Source organism: Amblyomma mixtum, chromosome 2 (genome assembly GCF_055824585.1).
Source record: "Amblyomma mixtum isolate Tamu chromosome 2, ASM5582458v1, whole genome shotgun sequence".
Taxonomy (NCBI): Eukaryota; Metazoa; Arthropoda; class Arachnida; order Ixodida; family Ixodidae; genus Amblyomma; species Amblyomma mixtum.
Genome location: NC_143013.1, coordinates 249,998,147 through 250,015,381, shown reverse-complemented (window position 1 = coordinate 250,015,381; position 17,235 = coordinate 249,998,147). Strand labels below are relative to the sequence as shown.

At 49.0% G+C, this 17,235-nt stretch overlaps 1 protein-coding gene across 1 annotated transcript in view; it reads right to left on the bottom strand.

Annotated features, from left to right (window-relative positions):
* LOC149363468 (beta-1,4-glucuronyltransferase 1-like) overlaps positions 1-16,185 on the bottom strand; it is a 79,486-nt gene extending 63,301 nt beyond the window's left edge. The window contains exon 1 of the mRNA XM_089573484.1: positions 15,745-16,185. The gene's annotated coding sequence lies outside the window, so the exon portion shown is untranslated. The remainder of the gene's footprint in view (positions 1-15,744) is intronic.
* Positions 16,186-17,235: the final 1,050 nt, after the last annotated feature.

Below are 17,235 nucleotides of genomic sequence, written 5' to 3'. Positions count from 1 at the left end.
ATCTTTATACGCTCTCTTCCGTTTCAGACGCCCCCACACTCACGCACAAATAATTCACATAACACCGTACACAGCCTTATGGCGGCTAGCTCAGCGCAAACACAAAAGAGTCCCCCGTTCCGTTTGCTAAGCCCCTCGGCATCAGCGGCTAAAAACCCTACGCCCTGCCCGCACACAGAACCGAGAGGAAAAGTCGTATCGCGATTCCTTCCTTCCCTCTCCATCCTCCTCCCCCACCTCGGCTCTTTTTCTCCACTTTTCTAATGAGCGTCACGGTCGCCTTCCCGGCACGCCGTGCCTGACGTGCCTTCCGCGCTAATTAAGGAGCCGCTCCGCGCTGCGCTGGGCTCGGTTTTAAAATGTGTATACATACGCCGCGCCGCTGCGCCAATCTGCGCATGGAAACGAGGACAAAGAGACGGGAGAGCGCGTATGCGTATAGCCCCGGCGTTGCGGCATTTGTAGACATACCTGTGGAGTCTCTGCGCTAGGGCCGTACTCCACTCTCCCCTCTCGGTGCTTTAGTTCTTCTCAACGAAACACACACATGGGCACATTCGCATCGGTGCGGATATTTTGAGGCCTATAAATGAATGAACGATCAATTTTATTTCGAAAAAGGAAGGACCGGAGCCGTATTCGCACCCTTACAAGATGTCCATGTGACGTCGCAATCAATATAGAAGTGGTTTTGCGTGAACATTGCCAAAAGCCACCGCGGCGGCTCAGTGGCCATGGTGCTCGGCTGCTGACTCGAAAGACGCGGGTTCGATCCCGACTGCGGAGGTCGCATTTCGATGGAGGCAAAATGGTAGCGGTCTGTGTACCGTGCTATATGCACATTAAAGAACCCCAGCTGGTCGAAATTTCCGGCGTGCTCTGAGTCTCTTTGAGACGTTAAACCTCGTCAACCTAAACCTAAATATGCCCGAAATATATTTCCTAACGTGACTGTCACACGCCCTCTAAAAAAAGTGAGTTTGAAACGTCAATGAATTAACTCTTTGATGCCCAGGTTATCAAGGAATCAGAGAAAAAAGTCTTTACTTCCACATTGCACTAGATAACGTAACCACACTGAAAAACTGATACCAGAAATTTTCCACTTCGGCTAAAACTTCAGAATTCGGTACGTCGCTGAGTTAGGAAGAATTCGCATTTCGTGCATTTTGTGCGGCTAGTCTAATATCGGTGAAAAACCGACTCGAAGTCTTGAGAAAGAATTTTTAAGCGACGCAGTTAGGCGATGTATGCGGAGTCATTTCGGCTACCGGAGTCGACTTATAATCGGCAATGTACGGTACATGGGGTTTCCTTAACGTGCACTGGCATCGCAGAGAATGGCACTTGCGCATTTCTTATCCAATTCAAGCCCATCTTAAGCCCATTTAGACCCCACGACTTTCGGCTCACAGGAGCCGAATGGCAAAGACACCGGTTCCCCGCGACGTCTCACAGCGCTCTGTCTCTACGCGTCCCTGTATTTGCTCATACTGAGCAAATCCGGACGAAAGCATTTTCGAACGGGAAAGAGTTTATGAACGCGATTTTTTTCATATATTGTAAGATTTATCCATAACCATGAATATATCTGCAGATCTCCCATAGGAAGGCTTGCATTTTTGTTTTGCTATTGACGCTTCTGCTACCGTCAAAAATGTTCCCCATTGGTTCTCTATGACAGTCTTAACTGCCCGATGCGAGCGACGCAAACACTTTAAAAGAAAGGTTTTGCGACATGTCGAAAGAATGGACCATTACCTTCAATATTTCCACAACAGTACCTTGCAATACTCCAATATTCAAAAATTTTATCAAAAAATGCTGGACAAAGGTCTCTGGACCGTGTGATTCGCAAACGAATCCGATAGCTCTATTATTTGCAACCAGCTGGACAGCGCACATGCGGAGGTAGAAGTCACAATCCTCTTCTTTCCAGTGTATGTACAAGTCTGGACTCCAGCCCACGGCTAATAATAGAGCTATCGGATTCGTTTGCGGATCACACGGTCCAGAGACTTTTGTCCCCGACTGTACATATATTGCTGGAAAACTGACGCGTTTTTTACGCGCTAAGGCTGTCCTGCAAGGTATACGAAGGACACTGCAGTCAATGGCTGTGGAATAATGGCAGGGAATCTATGATGGATTGCTATAAACGCCTCCGCGCTTAGAAGAATAGTCCTCGCGGTACTTGTACGCCAAATTTGTCACAGAAGTAAGGGCGGGCCTGTTTGCTGATTGTGCTTATAAGGCCTCCCCTGTCATATAGAAATGAGTTGTGCCTCTGAGGACATGTGTGACTCATACGGCCGCATGCAGCTCGACATATGAAAGTAACAAAGTTTTCATTTATGCATTTCATATAAATGGATGTTAGTTGTTCTCGCGCGCAGCGGTCGTCGCACGTTCTTCACGTCATTAGAGAGTTTTAGCATAGCGCGATCCGCTTCCGCGAGGCGCCACTGCTCGTTCGTAGAACGCCCTGAGGGCACCAGATGGCGCCACGTACCCATCAGCTGTGTGCGTGACTGCCGCGACGGGACCAATCAGCGCGTATGCACTGGTGCCCCGCGGAAGCGGATCACAGTAGCGGATCGCTCATCATCCTATGCTATAACTCTCTATTATTTCGCTTCCGTGAACCAAAACATTTGTTTTTTATAAATGCGATTCCTGTCGTTTGTTTCGCTTGGCTACAGCACGACACTTGCCCCGCAGTAAGTGGTAAACGAAAAAAAAAAATGCAGGTTGTAAGGCTCAAAGCACCTATCTCCAGGGCTTTTGTATAGAGCATAATTGTTTTTTTTTGTTTTGTTTACTGCGAAGGGTTGAATTCTTCTTTCTATCGCCTTTCTTGTAATGGAATCTGCATGTAGACAAGCGGTGCCGTTCAAACTAAAAAAAATTAGCAGTGGTTTAGCTCTGGTTAAACCTGGAGGATTGCGAAAGCAACGAGGAGAGAGAGAGAGGCGATGGAGAGCGCGCGGCGGCGGCGCCGGCACGCTAGCTATGCGCCGCTACTGCGCGTGCGCAACTGGCGAGCGCTGCAGCGGCCCCTCTGATCACCCGCGTAGGCGCGGCAGCTGTGCGCCGTGTGACGTCGCTGCTCCTCGCGCATGCGCAGTATGGCCTTTCCTCAGCTCCGCGAAATGGCTCGGTGACTCGCGTAGTGTTGCTTTGGCAACAAAAACGTGGCGTTTACGTCTCTCACTAATGGCGCGACACGAACTGAATTAGATGGCATTCAGTCCTCGAGCAATTCAAGATACGTGACGCGTTCTAAGCTTTAGATTTCGGGAAGCTGCACGACGTCCCATCACGTTCAGCTGCACACCTTCGATATAGGCCCCAGTACTCCGGCGCCAGTACCCAAATGTGTTTTATTTATAATTTAACCCTTCGAGGTCGCAAGAACGGGCCAGGGGTCATAAAAGGCGTGCAAAACGCGGGAGAAAAACGCGACCCTCTCTCACACGCTTCTGCACGCTATGCGTAACAACCACAGCTGGGCGCCGCCATCGAAATCCCCATTTCCTGGCGGCGATCGAGCGCCCTAAGCGGCCACACAAACGAAGCCCTGCCCCGTACACACTAGTCGCTGTTACTTCCCCTCCTGTCTCAAACCCCTGGGTTCCACGTTTCCCTGCGTGCGCACGAACCCGCCTTGCCACCCGATATTCCGGAATTACCTTTCCTCCTCCGTTCACTGTTGTGGCGCACACAGCACATGCGCGTGCTCTCAGGAGCGCTCCGCAACGCCGTTAGCTGGACGCCTGCGCCGAATCACGTCGATCGCATCGATCGATTGCCGGGCAAAAAAAAACGACGATGGAAAGTTATAGTGTGCTGCCCCCTTTCAGGGAACGCGCAAACGCGTATTGTGTGTTGCCTTTGGCCACGGCCATGGGCTTCGACGAACAAGTCCCCTCCGTCTTGGTTCGTTTATCGTTTTTTTCTTTACTTCAAAAACTACTTTCCATTCTGATGATCGCGTTCTGTGCATCACGTACGTGATAGACAGAGGGGAAGCGAGGCAGTGAGAAAGAGGGAGGGAAGGGCGTTTTCGCAGCGGTCCGTCCGTGCCATACTACGGATCGTTCGCTGATCGAGCTCCGAGCCCTAGCTGAACGGCGAGACCCTGGGCGCGCGGACACGCGAGCTACTTTCCGGAGTACTTTTTTTTCCAGGGCGTGGCGCGCCAGGGTGGAAGCAAAGCACCGAGCACGTATATATATACGTTCCCTCCAGAGAAGGGCGGACGAGCGGCGTTTCGCACGATCGCATGAGCTTTCTGCCAAGGATCGCGCCGAGCACGCTATGTATGGTATACAGGCACGTATAATAACGTCCGCCGACTTCGCTCGATGTGAACGGTTGTGTAGCGCTCTGCTGAGCTGGCGCTGGGGCCAAGGTACACAGCTGATGCGCATGAATGAAAAGGCATCGCGTGTCGTTCCGGGAATCACTTTTCTTCAGGCTGAAGCGCTGACGCACGCTGAAGCACGTTACGGAGAACGGGATTAAAACAAGCCGTTTTTTTTTATAATACGGAAGTTGTGAGCCAATAGGCATCAGTGACGACTGAAATGGCAGTCATTAGTGAGTGGCGTTATCTTTTATGGAATATAAGGGTTAGAGCATAGGTCAGACAAAGGGTGAAGTACATGTACAGAGGGCAAAGCGCATGTCTAGAACAAGCGAACTGTCTGTTCCGCACCTCCCAAAGCTACTGCCACCAGGAAGTCAAAAACTGATAACGAAATACTGTAAGTTTAACTGCACATGCTTACATCCAAACCATCTTTATCCTAATGTTTTGTATAGATATCGCGTGTTATGCCCGAAACACGCCCAGAGCGTGTTCTAGACAAGCGTTTTGCCCTATGTACAGTACATCGTCTTTTGATTGAAGATGTTAAGGAATTTGAAATGTATGTTAGTAAAGCCTTTAAGATTTAAATAAAATGCCAGTTTGTCAGGGTTGATCGAAACGTGTTTATGAAATCTGGCCGCTCCGAAGAATGGACGTAAAAAAAAATTTACAGCCATACATCAGCGCTTCTTTCTCCATGACCTTTCTCCGCGGTTTCTGCTACGGGTTTATAAGGAATTTAAAACATGCAGCAATGTTTTATGACGCATATTTAGTCAAATACATAAGTGACAGAATGCGCATTCAAGTCCAAATTCCGAAAAACAGCGATAAACTTGCGGGTTATTTGGCCACCGAGAGAAAGGAATTTAGACGATGCTACCAACATGGGAGGCTGCAGAGCGCCCCGATTGCTACCCAGTTCTTGCAAATAAGAGTACATGGGAACACACTGAGTACTTTCTGACTTACAACGCCACTTAGTCTGCAGAAGCCGCCGCGGTGGCTCAGTGGTTATGGTGCTCGACTGCTGACCCAAAAGACGCGGGTTCAATCCCGGCCGCGGTGGCTAGAATTTCTTTGGAGGAGAAATTATAGAGGCCCGTGTACTGTGCGACGTCAGTGCACGTTAAAGAACCCCAGGTGGTCGAAACTGCCGGAGCCCTCCACTACGGCGTCTCTCTAGCCTTAGTCGCTTTGGGACGTTAAACCTCATAAACCAAACTTAGTCTGCAGAAGTTATGCGCTTATTAAAAAAAAGTTAAAAGAGACATGCGCATTACAAATTTATGACGTACGCGGAATATCTGATGAGGTTAAAGCAATGCGCCTTCTCCTGAACACAGTGATCTCGTCTTTTCACATCCGCACTGCATGCGTCAACCGCCAGAATTGAACGAACAACGACAACCGCCTGTGTCCGCAAGATAACGCGTTCTTTGTGAAGCTGGCACATTCTTGAATGGTTCTTACAGCACAGGCAGAGCACAGATATTAAGAAGAGCTTTAGAGTGTCGTCTCTTCTTCAATGTCTGCGTCCGGCCTGTGTCGCAAGATAGCTTCATATAGCCGGCAGATCCCTAGGCGAAGTCAGTGTTAAAACGCTCGTTTTATTCTGTTTTAAGACCTGCTGCGTTTATTTAAAAGTGCCTGAAAGCACAGATATGCATTATAATGTACGCGGGTCTGACAAGTTATAAGTACTTGTTTCTTCTCCGAAATCAAATGCCTGCAAAAAATTTGCAAGTCCATTTTCTCCAAGAATTGAGCGTGCGGGAAGAATTATGCGCTCTTGACGATGTCGCATGAAATGCGTGTGTCCCTTCGTTTCCCCGGTGCTTTTCATGAAAATTGAAAAGTTGGGGCGCTTTTGTGCGCCGCCATGTGGTCGCTTTTTTGCAATAACATAGAAAAAGTTGTTCCTTTGAGTCGCGTGTGATCCCACAGACGCTGCTCTGAAGCAACACGTCGAAGTCTGGGCTCAACGGTGGCGATGTAGCATCTACCCGAGCCGAGACATCCGCTTGTGCCGGGAGAAGCCAGTGCGCTTCTCGAGGTCGGCGCCGAGCACACAATGTTGCCACAGCCCCGGAGGCCAGAGGGAATGAATATTTTCTTCGCCACGCCGAGAGTAACGCCTGCTTGCCTCACTCCGAAAACGGGACGACGGCACGCGCACACACGCCTTGGGCAATCACTGCATCCGCCGCCACGCTGATGGCTCGAGCATTAAATAGGCCCTACTCAGACATGCACTCGCAGAAGCCGGCACCGAGGCCCCTTTAGGGCCCTGGCAGCGCAGATACGTTGTATTATAGTGTGCTGTAGTCTGTGTACGATATATTTTAGTGCACTTCGTATTTTATGCAGGCAGTACTGACGTGCGCTCAACTTTTTCTGTAGCGAACGCTGTTTCCACACTGCATTCTTTCAGAGCTCTTATGCTGATGAAGCATTACTGTAGTTCTAAAAAGTGCGCCTGAATAAATGAATGAATGAGCGAACGAACGAGTGAGTAAGTGAGTGAGTGAGTGAGTGAATGAGTAACTGAGTGAGTGAGCGAGTAAGTGAGTGAGTGAGTGAGTGAGTGAGTGAGTGAGTGAATTAATGAGTGAGTGAATGAATGAGCGAGTAAGTGAGTGAGTGAGTGAGTGAGTGAGCGAGTGAGTGAGAGTGAGTGAATGAGTGAGTGACTGAGTCAATGAGTGAGTGAGTGAGTGAGTAAGTGAGTGAGTGAGGTAGTGAGTGAGTGGGTGTGTGAGTGAATTAATGAGTGAGTGAATGAATGAGCGAGTAAGTGAGTGAGTGAGTGAGTGAGTGAGTGAGTGAGCGAGTGAGTGAGAGTGAGTGAATGAGTGAGTGAGTGAGTGAGTGAGTAAGTGAGTGAGTGAGGTAGTGAGTGAGTGAGTGAGTGAATTAATGAGTGAGTGAATGAATGAGCGAGTAAGTGAGTGAGTGAGTGAGTGAGTGAGTGAGTGAGCGAGTGAGTGAGAGTGAGTGAATGAGTGAGTGACTGAGTCAATGAGTGAGTGAGTGAGTGAGTGAGGTAGTGAGTGAGTGAGTGTGTGAGTGAGTGAGTGAGTGAGTGAGTGAGTGAGTGCGTGCGTGGCTGCTGGTTGCAAGTTAGCAAGTTGGTGTGTAACTCCGCCTCTCTATATACACAGCTCATCCCTGCGAGGACTGGAGTTTGCAAGCCGGTAAGGGAGTGACTATTAGTCTGCAAGACAATGAGTATAGGAAGCAACGACGATTACAAGAACAAGAAAATAGTCCTAACGATCTCCAAACTGTTGGGAACACTCGGAGTTCGCAGGAGAAGCTTTATACGCTACTGTGGTAAGAGGTAGCAAGTCAATTACCCCCGTCCATAACTCTTGTCACCAATGATTGCATCGTACGCCGCCCCAGCATACTAGACGCTCTTACCCCGACCGCCACAACTGCACATTGTGATGGTAATAAAGCCAGCACTGGTTAGCTTCAGAACGCGCGTCGCATACCAGACAATAAGCGACACCCGCAGTGATTGGTGTAAGACGTGGACGCGGCGTAAATGGCGTAATACAACCCGAATCATCCGTCATCCAACGCTCCGACCAATGGCCGTGTAACAAGCAGCGATAAAATTCATTACGCGCACAGTTGCTGCATTGCGGCTCTTCTTACAGCGCTCGTTTTCTACGGTGGGCCAAAAAGAAACACACAAAAAAGAAGAAGAAGAGAGAGAGGGGCCTTTATTCCTGCTAATCGACCTCAATCACGTTCGGTGGCGGCGCGTCGGTTGCTACAGCTGCTTATTTGGGACGCCACTCAGTCGCCGCGTGGGAGAGATGCGTGCCTGCACAGACCCATGAAAGCGTTCCCCTTTGTTCTGTCAAGCCCATAGATTGAGCGGAGCGAGGCCAGGGTTAGGGCACGTTGCGCTCTACGGGAGCACATAATACCTGCGGGAGCAGTGCGCTCGCGCTGACTTCAGATGAACGTAGCAGCTCCTGCAGCTGCTGAGGGGACCTTGCCTGCCCTATAGCTACGAGTCTGCGCGACCCCTGTATGCACTTAGGTGGTTTTCTATCGCGAAGTCTTCGCTTCGCATACCTTATGCACTGTGACGACTTACTGCAAAACGTTTGTTAGTGTTTCCTCTTTTTAATTTCACTGTGTAGTTGTTCGAAACACTATAGATAGGACAGAGAAAGCTAAAAAAATTCCCCGGGACCATTCCCAGGAAAACAATTTACACTAATCCTATATAATTAGAAGCTGTTGATGCCTTTACCGGAAGCGACGTCATGTCCGGTCTGGCGGCCTCCCTTCCCTTCAGCCAATAGGAAGTTTCCGTTATGGTGACATCACTCCCTTCGGCCAATGGGCGAATTTTATGACTAACGATGCATTTTGGCCCCATGAGGCTTCCAATGCTGCCTCATTAAAAACTGGGCACCAACTCTGTAGCTTCAAGTTTGCAGCGTAAATCAAGTAAGTGTAGCAAAAGAGTGAGGGGACAAACAAGTCGCAGACTCACGCAGAAAAGAAAGCTGGCTCGGCTGCGGGGAACAAAACCAGACTCTTAACTGATGGCATGGAGCACAATGATGAAAAAAAGCAAATTCTATGCAGTACAAAGTCAGCACGAACTGCAAGCCGCTAAACAAAGATACTGAGGGAAGCCCCAGCTGCTAATATTTTCGCTGAAACACTACAGAAGATTCATGATGCATAAGTCGGCTGATAAAAACCACGACGGCACCACACGTACTCTGAACCGAGACACCACTTTCGGCTTTCGCCGTGTGAAGCGAAACACATTTGAGGGCGACGCTGAAAGCTTTCTCCTATACAAGTTTATGCACTCTCCCTCGATGCGTCCATCGCTCACACGTCATTTCACTCCAGCTTGGCTTTCATCGACGCGTCTCGTTTGCACTTTTTTTTGGGTTTCGCTTACCGCAAGGTGGCGTGAACGGTGCACGTACTCTCTGGGAGCTCTCACGCGACTCCATGTCGGAAAAGGAAACGGCTCGACGGCCGGGTTTTAGGTCCGTCGATGCGATGCCGGTCAATAATGATGAAAGATTAGACTAAAACGACGCGTGGACACGTTCATGGTCTGGTTGCCACGAGCGATCAATCACAGTGGTAGACGGTGCCGAACGCGCTGCAGCAGCTCACGAGCGCGGACTGTGTGCGGGTCGTAGTTTTAGCCGTATACCACTTGCAAGCACGGGTAGCACCGAACGCTTAAGAACGACTAGAGGAATCCTTATGGGGGGCGTGGCTAGCGGCCTGCAGCCGCTAGCCACGCCCCCCATAAGGATTCCTCACGCACGCACTACTGTCCTGCTGTCTTTTAACGTGGTAGTGTTAATGGCCCAGTTCTCCAGAAAATCCGGTGTCGGTGTCAGCGTTGTGAGCGAAGAGCCACGGGCATGACTTTGGCAGGTAGTCCCCAGAGAGCAACATAGGGGGCAGGTGGGCCACATAGGTCACGTGACCTTGCAGCGTCAGCACAACCTGCCCACGGTATAGTGAGAAAACTGAACACCGTGGCAGGTGGCAGTTAAATTAATGACTGGTCACCTCGGGATGAGCAACTTGGGCCGCAAGGGCCCACCGCTGGGAGCACCTGCCATCGCACGGCAGTGGCGCATCGCTTAACCGCTGCACCACTGCGTCAGGAATGGTACGAGAACTTCCAGGGACCTATGAATGTAAAGTGGAGAATGGCCTTCTGCATATGCCCAAATTAGCCCATTACGTTATCGCGTCATACCGTTTGGGCGGAGCTTAACTGTCCAATTTTTCGAGTCATAGGTGTACACGGCACATTATCTGGGGAAAAAGTGTTGGCATCGTCGTTGTCCTTGCGTTATGTCGTCCTAACTGAAATGTCCAGTGTTCACCTTCATATCAGTGCGAATGTTATTGAAGTGGGCGTGAGGGGAGACAGGTATCGAGCAATTTGAAGAATGCGCCATGCGTACTCGTGTGACTCCCCTGGACTTAGAGTAGAGTACACGTTTTTGATTGCGAGGGCAGAGGATGGGTGCGGTGTAGCTCTCATTGTCGCTTGCTTCTTTTCCACGCGGGCAGTCAAATTTCGGCGTCCTTTTCATTCTTGTTTTTGCAGCAGCACATTTTTTTTTACGCGTTTAGAGGGAATATGCTAATTCTATTACGATGATAAGGCAGAATCTAGACGCCTTATATCCTGAGTTCGGCTTTAGAACGCAAAGGTTCTTGGTGTTGTTCGGTTTCGGTAATTCAGCAAGTAGAGCCTAACACGATTTGAAGGGGATTTGAAGGGGGGGGGGGGGGGATCACTTTAGGATTAACCTACTCGATGAAGCTGCTCTAACGCGGTTTTTCTTTGCAAGAACGCTTCAACAAATACATGTTCTTAGTTATGCGAAGGATTCCTCTATCTTGCCCCGTTATGTTTGTAGCGGATTAAGTGACCGTCATGCCAGGAAAAATTTCTTGGGCGGTTTCAGCCGGAACGAACGTGATAACCTTCGGATCGCTCTAGACTGTACGTTACCAAGCTTCGGAAAACAAATTTGGTTCCAGTATAAGAACGCTAAGGCTTTAGAACGTCATTATGTTTTATGATTGGCCGCTGCTTCTGCGTTGGCTGATTACGGCAGGAAACGGAACGATATAAATTCACTTGCCGCAGCTGGTCGAAACAAGAAACTGGCCCAACGCGTGACATTGATGCTGAAAATGAGACATTTGCTGAGAATAGCGGATTTAATTTTGGCGACCAGAGACCAACTGATAGCAGCATGCATGCTTTTGAAAGACGAAATCAGACCCGGTGTTCTCTTTGTGATGTCAGTTTGCATTGTTTTATAAGCTACTTCAACTTATTACTTCTTTTTCTGTGCCTTGACTGTTGCCAGAACTCAACCTAAAGTTTATATTAAACGCGTAATAAAAGTTGATATTAAACGCATAACAGTTAATTTTTCTCTTGTATGCATATCTTTCACCCTCAAAGTCGCCTCAGTAGACCCTGCAGTTCAGCTGTAGAAACGCCCTGCGGTGGCGATGCCTGTCTCAGCTCTTTTCGAGGTTACTTGTAAGAGCGTCATTTTTTCTTTATGAAGGCTATTCGCCTGCCACTGAAAAGTGGTAAACAATCAATCAAGGCGAACTCTATCGTGTCCCCAGTGCCTCCGAATACAAGCCCATTCTACGTACAGAGCTTTTTTTTGTATCTTGCCCGCGCAGATGATGAGATTAGGGTGATGGAATGACAGTGGCATATGAACATCAAGCGCTATGATAGGAGGCTGTGGCTTGCACCTAGAGGGCGGTTCACGCAAATGAGTGGAAAACACGAGAGAATCTCATCTAGATTGAAGAGGTGAAATTCTAAACCGACCCTTTGCAGAGAAAGAGAAAATAAAAAAGTAACAGCTGGGATGTGGTCCGCCCCTCTACTAGTCATTTATGGCTTGCTGCTTCTGCTTCCAGTTCTGCTGGAACTAGAACACATGAGTTCTCCACGAGATTTGACATTGCTGTCACCTTCAGTGCTAAGGATACCCAATAGAAGATGTCGACGTGGAAGTTTTCTGAACAGAGCAACAGAGTTTTATGTGGTGCAGGCGTGTATTTGCTTGAATCTGATAGGAGCGCATCTATCCGATGACACTATTTCGTCGCTTTGAAGCATATCAGTCAGAATGCAGCGACAAGAACCATCACCGATTTCAGTTTGTGTGTGCATCATATCACTGCCACAGTGATGGCCAAACACTTTAAAACACGCAAATGAGCATGGGCGAATCTCCCGTACAGAGGCCTGCTTTCCGAGATTGGTGCTTACAGCAGTAATTCGGCTTGCACGAGGGGACTGCAATAACCGGAACTCCACTTGAGTCGTTTCCTGACGTCACTCCAGAGCTGGCGTGCAATGAACGGGGCCATAACGCGGCGATAACATAAGAGAGCCCCCTTGAGTATTCTATTGTTTATCGCCACTGCCCACTTGCATGGTCGTAGAGTGAAACTGGTTTATTATGCCTCACTATGAGAAGCGATAAGCGCCTTGCTGAGTGCTGGGCTGGTTATTCTTGTCAGACATATCTGCGCAACCCCGTCGTCGGCACGGATCTGAGCGAAGGTGACTACGCGCGATAACCACCGTCACAGGGCTACAGCCTTGGCGTCATTTCGCCCTCTAGGCGAAATAATCTCAGCAGCTGTTTCGCCTGAGACGCGCTTGCGAAAATCTCGAAACTGCACGGAATTTCTGCATCCTATAGCCTGCATGCCCTTCTTATATGTGCTAGCGTCGGGAGGCATGACTATATAACGCTTCGAAAACGCCCCAAGTCTGCGCTGCCGCAATTCTAGGTCCGCCATTCCGGTTTGTAGGAGACGATACCATCAGCGCTAGGCGAGTTTTCAGGAGTATATAGGTTCTTTGCAAGATTCTGCCACACTAGAGTTATACGGTTAATGGTTGGGCTTTCGCGACTTCAAGACGTCTCAATATACCTTAATGCACTTCTCGGCAGAGCAAAATGAGGCAAGTTTTGCGCCATAGTTTCTGTAGACCAGCCGATGCAACATGTTTTTTTTTTCATTATTGTATCAATTTCGTGTATTTCAGGACGTTTTCCCGTACCCTTGTTTTAATTTCTAGCTTCACATTCACACGAAGTTGACCACCATATTAATTTTTCCGCTGTGACGCAAAATCACAGGATTTTATCAAACTTGAAGCGCTCTGCACCCACCCCAGGTCACCTGGTAGATTTTTTACATATTTTGAATGGATACTGACCCGTCACATATATTTCTTGCCGAATACCCTGAATTCCCAGAAGCTCATCACCACGTGATCTCATGAAACAATTTTGGACATGTATCAGAAATGAGCTGTAATTAGCTTTACCGGTTTACCTCTGGTAACTGAAGCAGAGGGCCGAGATCTGTAACCAACAAACGTCCCCCAGAACTATCCAGATGTATAATTAAAGGAGTGAAAAGCTCTCAAACCTCTTCTCCTCTCATAACGGTGAAGAGACGACAGTGAGAGCTGTTTCGGACTCGTCCTCATAAGACGTAAGCTGGTCCGCTCACAAGCCCACTTGATCCCATGACCAGAGAGGGAAAGGTGGGGGGGTAAGGATGGATGGATGAATAGGAGCGCCCCTTTTGAAGCGGGGTGGTGGCAATTGCCACCATGCTCAGCTTATCTTTCTTTATCATTTTTTTGTTTTTTGGTACGCTCTCAAGAGCACGCGCACCCTGGTGTGCAAGGTTTTAGTGGTCGTAGTCGGGGTCCAACTCTGCCACTAAACGTGTTTGCGCAGACACACGATCGGTGGCAACGTCGTTAGCTTCGGAGACCAGCTATCATGACCGTGGTAACTATTCATTCAATCAACTTCCTTCCTTTCTTTTTCTTCTCTGTCGCTCTCTTTATCCTTCTTCCCCATTTTTTCCTCTCGTACAGATACCCCTGCTCAAAATTCTCGTGTGTTGTAAGATGTCAGTGCACCTTAAAGATTCCCTGATACTCCAAGGTAACCCGGAACTCTCTACAACAACAGCCCCTCTTTCAATCCTTGCTCCTTCCCTCACAGAGCGGTTAGGGTCTCCAGCGAGAGTGTAACAGCTACTGCGCCATTCCTTTGAAGAGAACACACGCATTTTTGCTTTAAAACCAGCAACACACTACAGGCGGGGCGCGAAGTTGCCTACACCAAAAACCAACCGCAAGTTCAGCTCACTTAAGGCCGTCGCGTTTCGCTGGCGACCTCGTCAGCCAAGTTACGGGCCCGAAACGACGACGCAGCTGCAAGAACGCGTCAACCGCTGGCGGCCTGACACGCGCCACTAAGCGTGCGTCCTTTAAACAGGGTCTATACTACGACGCAAGCTTCGTAAATCACTGCGTTTAATTAAACTTATTTCGCTCACTGCCTTGACTCTGACTTCCCTGAAAGTACGGTCGGGACACCTAGGGAGCTGCGAAAAAGAAAGAACTCGCGGTTATCACACAAGCTGTGCTCCCGGCAAACTGTCAAGTTGAAGACTTTGACACCCAAGGCTTTTACATCGAATAAAGCAGGGCTTAAACTCATGGGTGGCTGGTTACGGCGAGCTGACTTATTTATATACCGATACTGCCAGTGTCTATAGGGATTACTGCAGGAAGGACACGGAGTATTGGATTAGAATGACGCAAATGAAATGTACAAATTGGGCAAGTGCGGGTGTAAGAACCTAGATATTCACACTTTGCAATATTAAATGAGATCATGCAAGAGTCTGAAATACAGGTATAGTTCACATAACATAAAATTAACAAAATACACTTGCTAGTCGCAGTGCGTGGGGAAAAAGGTGAGTGTCGATAGAGTAGAAACAATAGCCACAATTCATTGCTGTGCTGCCCAGAGATTTGTTTCGTATAGTCGTAAGTATTTATTTAATTAATGAGTACTGTTGATACATGATAAGTTGTCCTGGTCTCGAATTCACTTGCGGAACCCTGAGTATATCGAACACTCGCTGTTGAAATCGTATACTCTCGCTGATAGCGAATGCTTGAGTCACGTTTCTCACGTTTCTAGTTTACGATATTTAAGATGTTGCCTATAAACGGAGAATCTATTTTTGGAGTCCAAGCCTGACAGGATTTGCAGCATAGTCAGTATTACAGTTCTATTAGCAATGTAGGCGAGCCATTCTGTATTTGCTTCATGTAAGACTTATTGGCAGTTAGTTTTTTTACTTATTTCAAAACACTATCAGCCGTTTGAAGAAAGAGGTGACATTTTCCTATTCCATTTGTCTCTTGGCCAGCAAATTCACGCCAAAGGAGTGAGAACCGGTTTTGTCCGGTTTTGTCGTGCAGTATTTCATAGTTCAACATGACATAGAAACAAGGCTGGGAAATTAGTATCCCGATAGCATTAAACGCGTAGCAGGCTTGCTTCTGTGTAACGGCTGGCTTCAGCTCCTTTCCGGGTGTGCTAAGGATGCAATGGCACCTAAGAGAGTCTCTTTTCAAAGAAAATATAAAACCTGCTGAAGTGACGCTTGAACGCAAAATTTTTGCTTAAAATGCATACAAATATGCGGCTTCAAAGCAGGAAGAGCTCCTCGTTACGCATTTCGAGACCGTGTTGCGCTCGGAGAAAGAGGGAAAAATAAGGGAGGAGCCCTCACCAAACGAAACCACCTGAAAGCTCTGAAATCGAAGCGTTCTGCCGTCACCGCCTCCTACTCTTCTTCGCAGGTGTCTCGAAAAGAAAACAAAAAAAGAAACAGAGGAGCAGTGCGCCGCACGCTGAAGACAGGCCACCAAGGAGAGGGCAAGAAAGCAATGACAGCTCGGTGCTTGCCTGGTGTCCGTCGAGGCGAGGGAGGTTCGGGAGGAGCGTGGAGCGGTCGTTCTCTCTCCACCCACTGGGAGCTGCGCTGCTCTTCGGCCAAGAGAATCGATGGCGCTATGCTGTGCTGGTCGCTGGCTGCTTCTGCCGCCACCCAGCACAGCTTTCTTCTTCACGCACACACAACACGCCGTGCCGGTTCCTTTCCTGACCGTACAAATCCCGCCTCGTCCAACTCGCGAGGGGGACCCAGTCTTCCGGAGCTCGGGCGGAGAAGGCGCCGCCGCGATGTTGTTGTGGGCGTTCTATTCCGAGCGCGAGTCGGGGCTCCGAGCACGCTTGGAGGACGGAGGGCGCTGTTCTCCGTCGTCGTAGTACGCGCGCTACGTCGCGCTAACGGCGCCGCGATCGCTGGCGCTCGTGGACGACCCCGCCGCTGGCGGCGGCAGCGGCGCGGTTGAAGCGCCCGGCGTACGGCTCGGCCAAAGGATGTCGCTGTCGTCCGCGCCGAGGTTACCATGGAGATGACGGAGTATCGCCGCTCGCTGATGCCGATGGTTCACTCTTTGGCGCGAAGGGCGTGTGTGTTGGGACCGTAGGGGGTGACCTGTTATGAATGGGTACGGGAGCCCCATTGTTCCTCTGCGTATGAAGGTGTAGTTTTGGGAGGGGGGTCCTCTTCGTATGAAGGTGTATTTTTTTTTTTTTTTTTTTGGGGGGGGGGGGGGGGAGGTCTGATTACAAAGCCATGTACAGTCCCAGTCATTGTAAAGCGGGTCGCTGTCATTTCTTGCGAATATGACCAGTGAACGTTTTCTGGTGCGGTGGCAATTTATTACTGCAATAAAGAAAGTGTGATTTTTCCCCAGAGAGAAATCAAGCGACTGGCTAAGCTCCTATTCCGCTCAGCTTTCTTGCAAACTATATTGCATTTGAACACTTAAGATCGAGTAGTTTAAGGCTAAAGCGCTGACCTTAAAATCGTATGAGACTAATTCTGAGCTCCAATATCGGTAGGAGGCACAGCACTGCGTTTATTGGCGCATCAAAATAACCAAGGGCGGTATAGTGATGTGTTCCTTCTCACTGGGTCTCGCCTTTCGTCCTCCACTCGTTCCTTTGCGACTCTGAACGGAACTTTGAAGATGTCGGAAAACATTCATAAGCATCGAAAGTATCTTCTTTGCAAAATGCCTATTTCTTTCATATAGTGGTGCAGTTAACTGAACCACAGTTAAAACGGAAAACCTGATAATTCGTTCTACTACCGTGGTCCAAACGAACGCCCATGTGGGTCTATGGCGCCGGACGCTTGTTAGTTCGGACTGTGCGGAGTTCGCATCGGTTAATTCCGATGTATATAGCCGAAGGGCGGCTGTGCTGCTGTATGACCAGCTCGACATGTGATCGGCCAAATATCCCTGCTTATGAATGAGTCGCATGGCTCACTGCTGCTAGCATAACGGCATTCGTGAAGGCGACCAGAGTGTCCCGTCGATACGC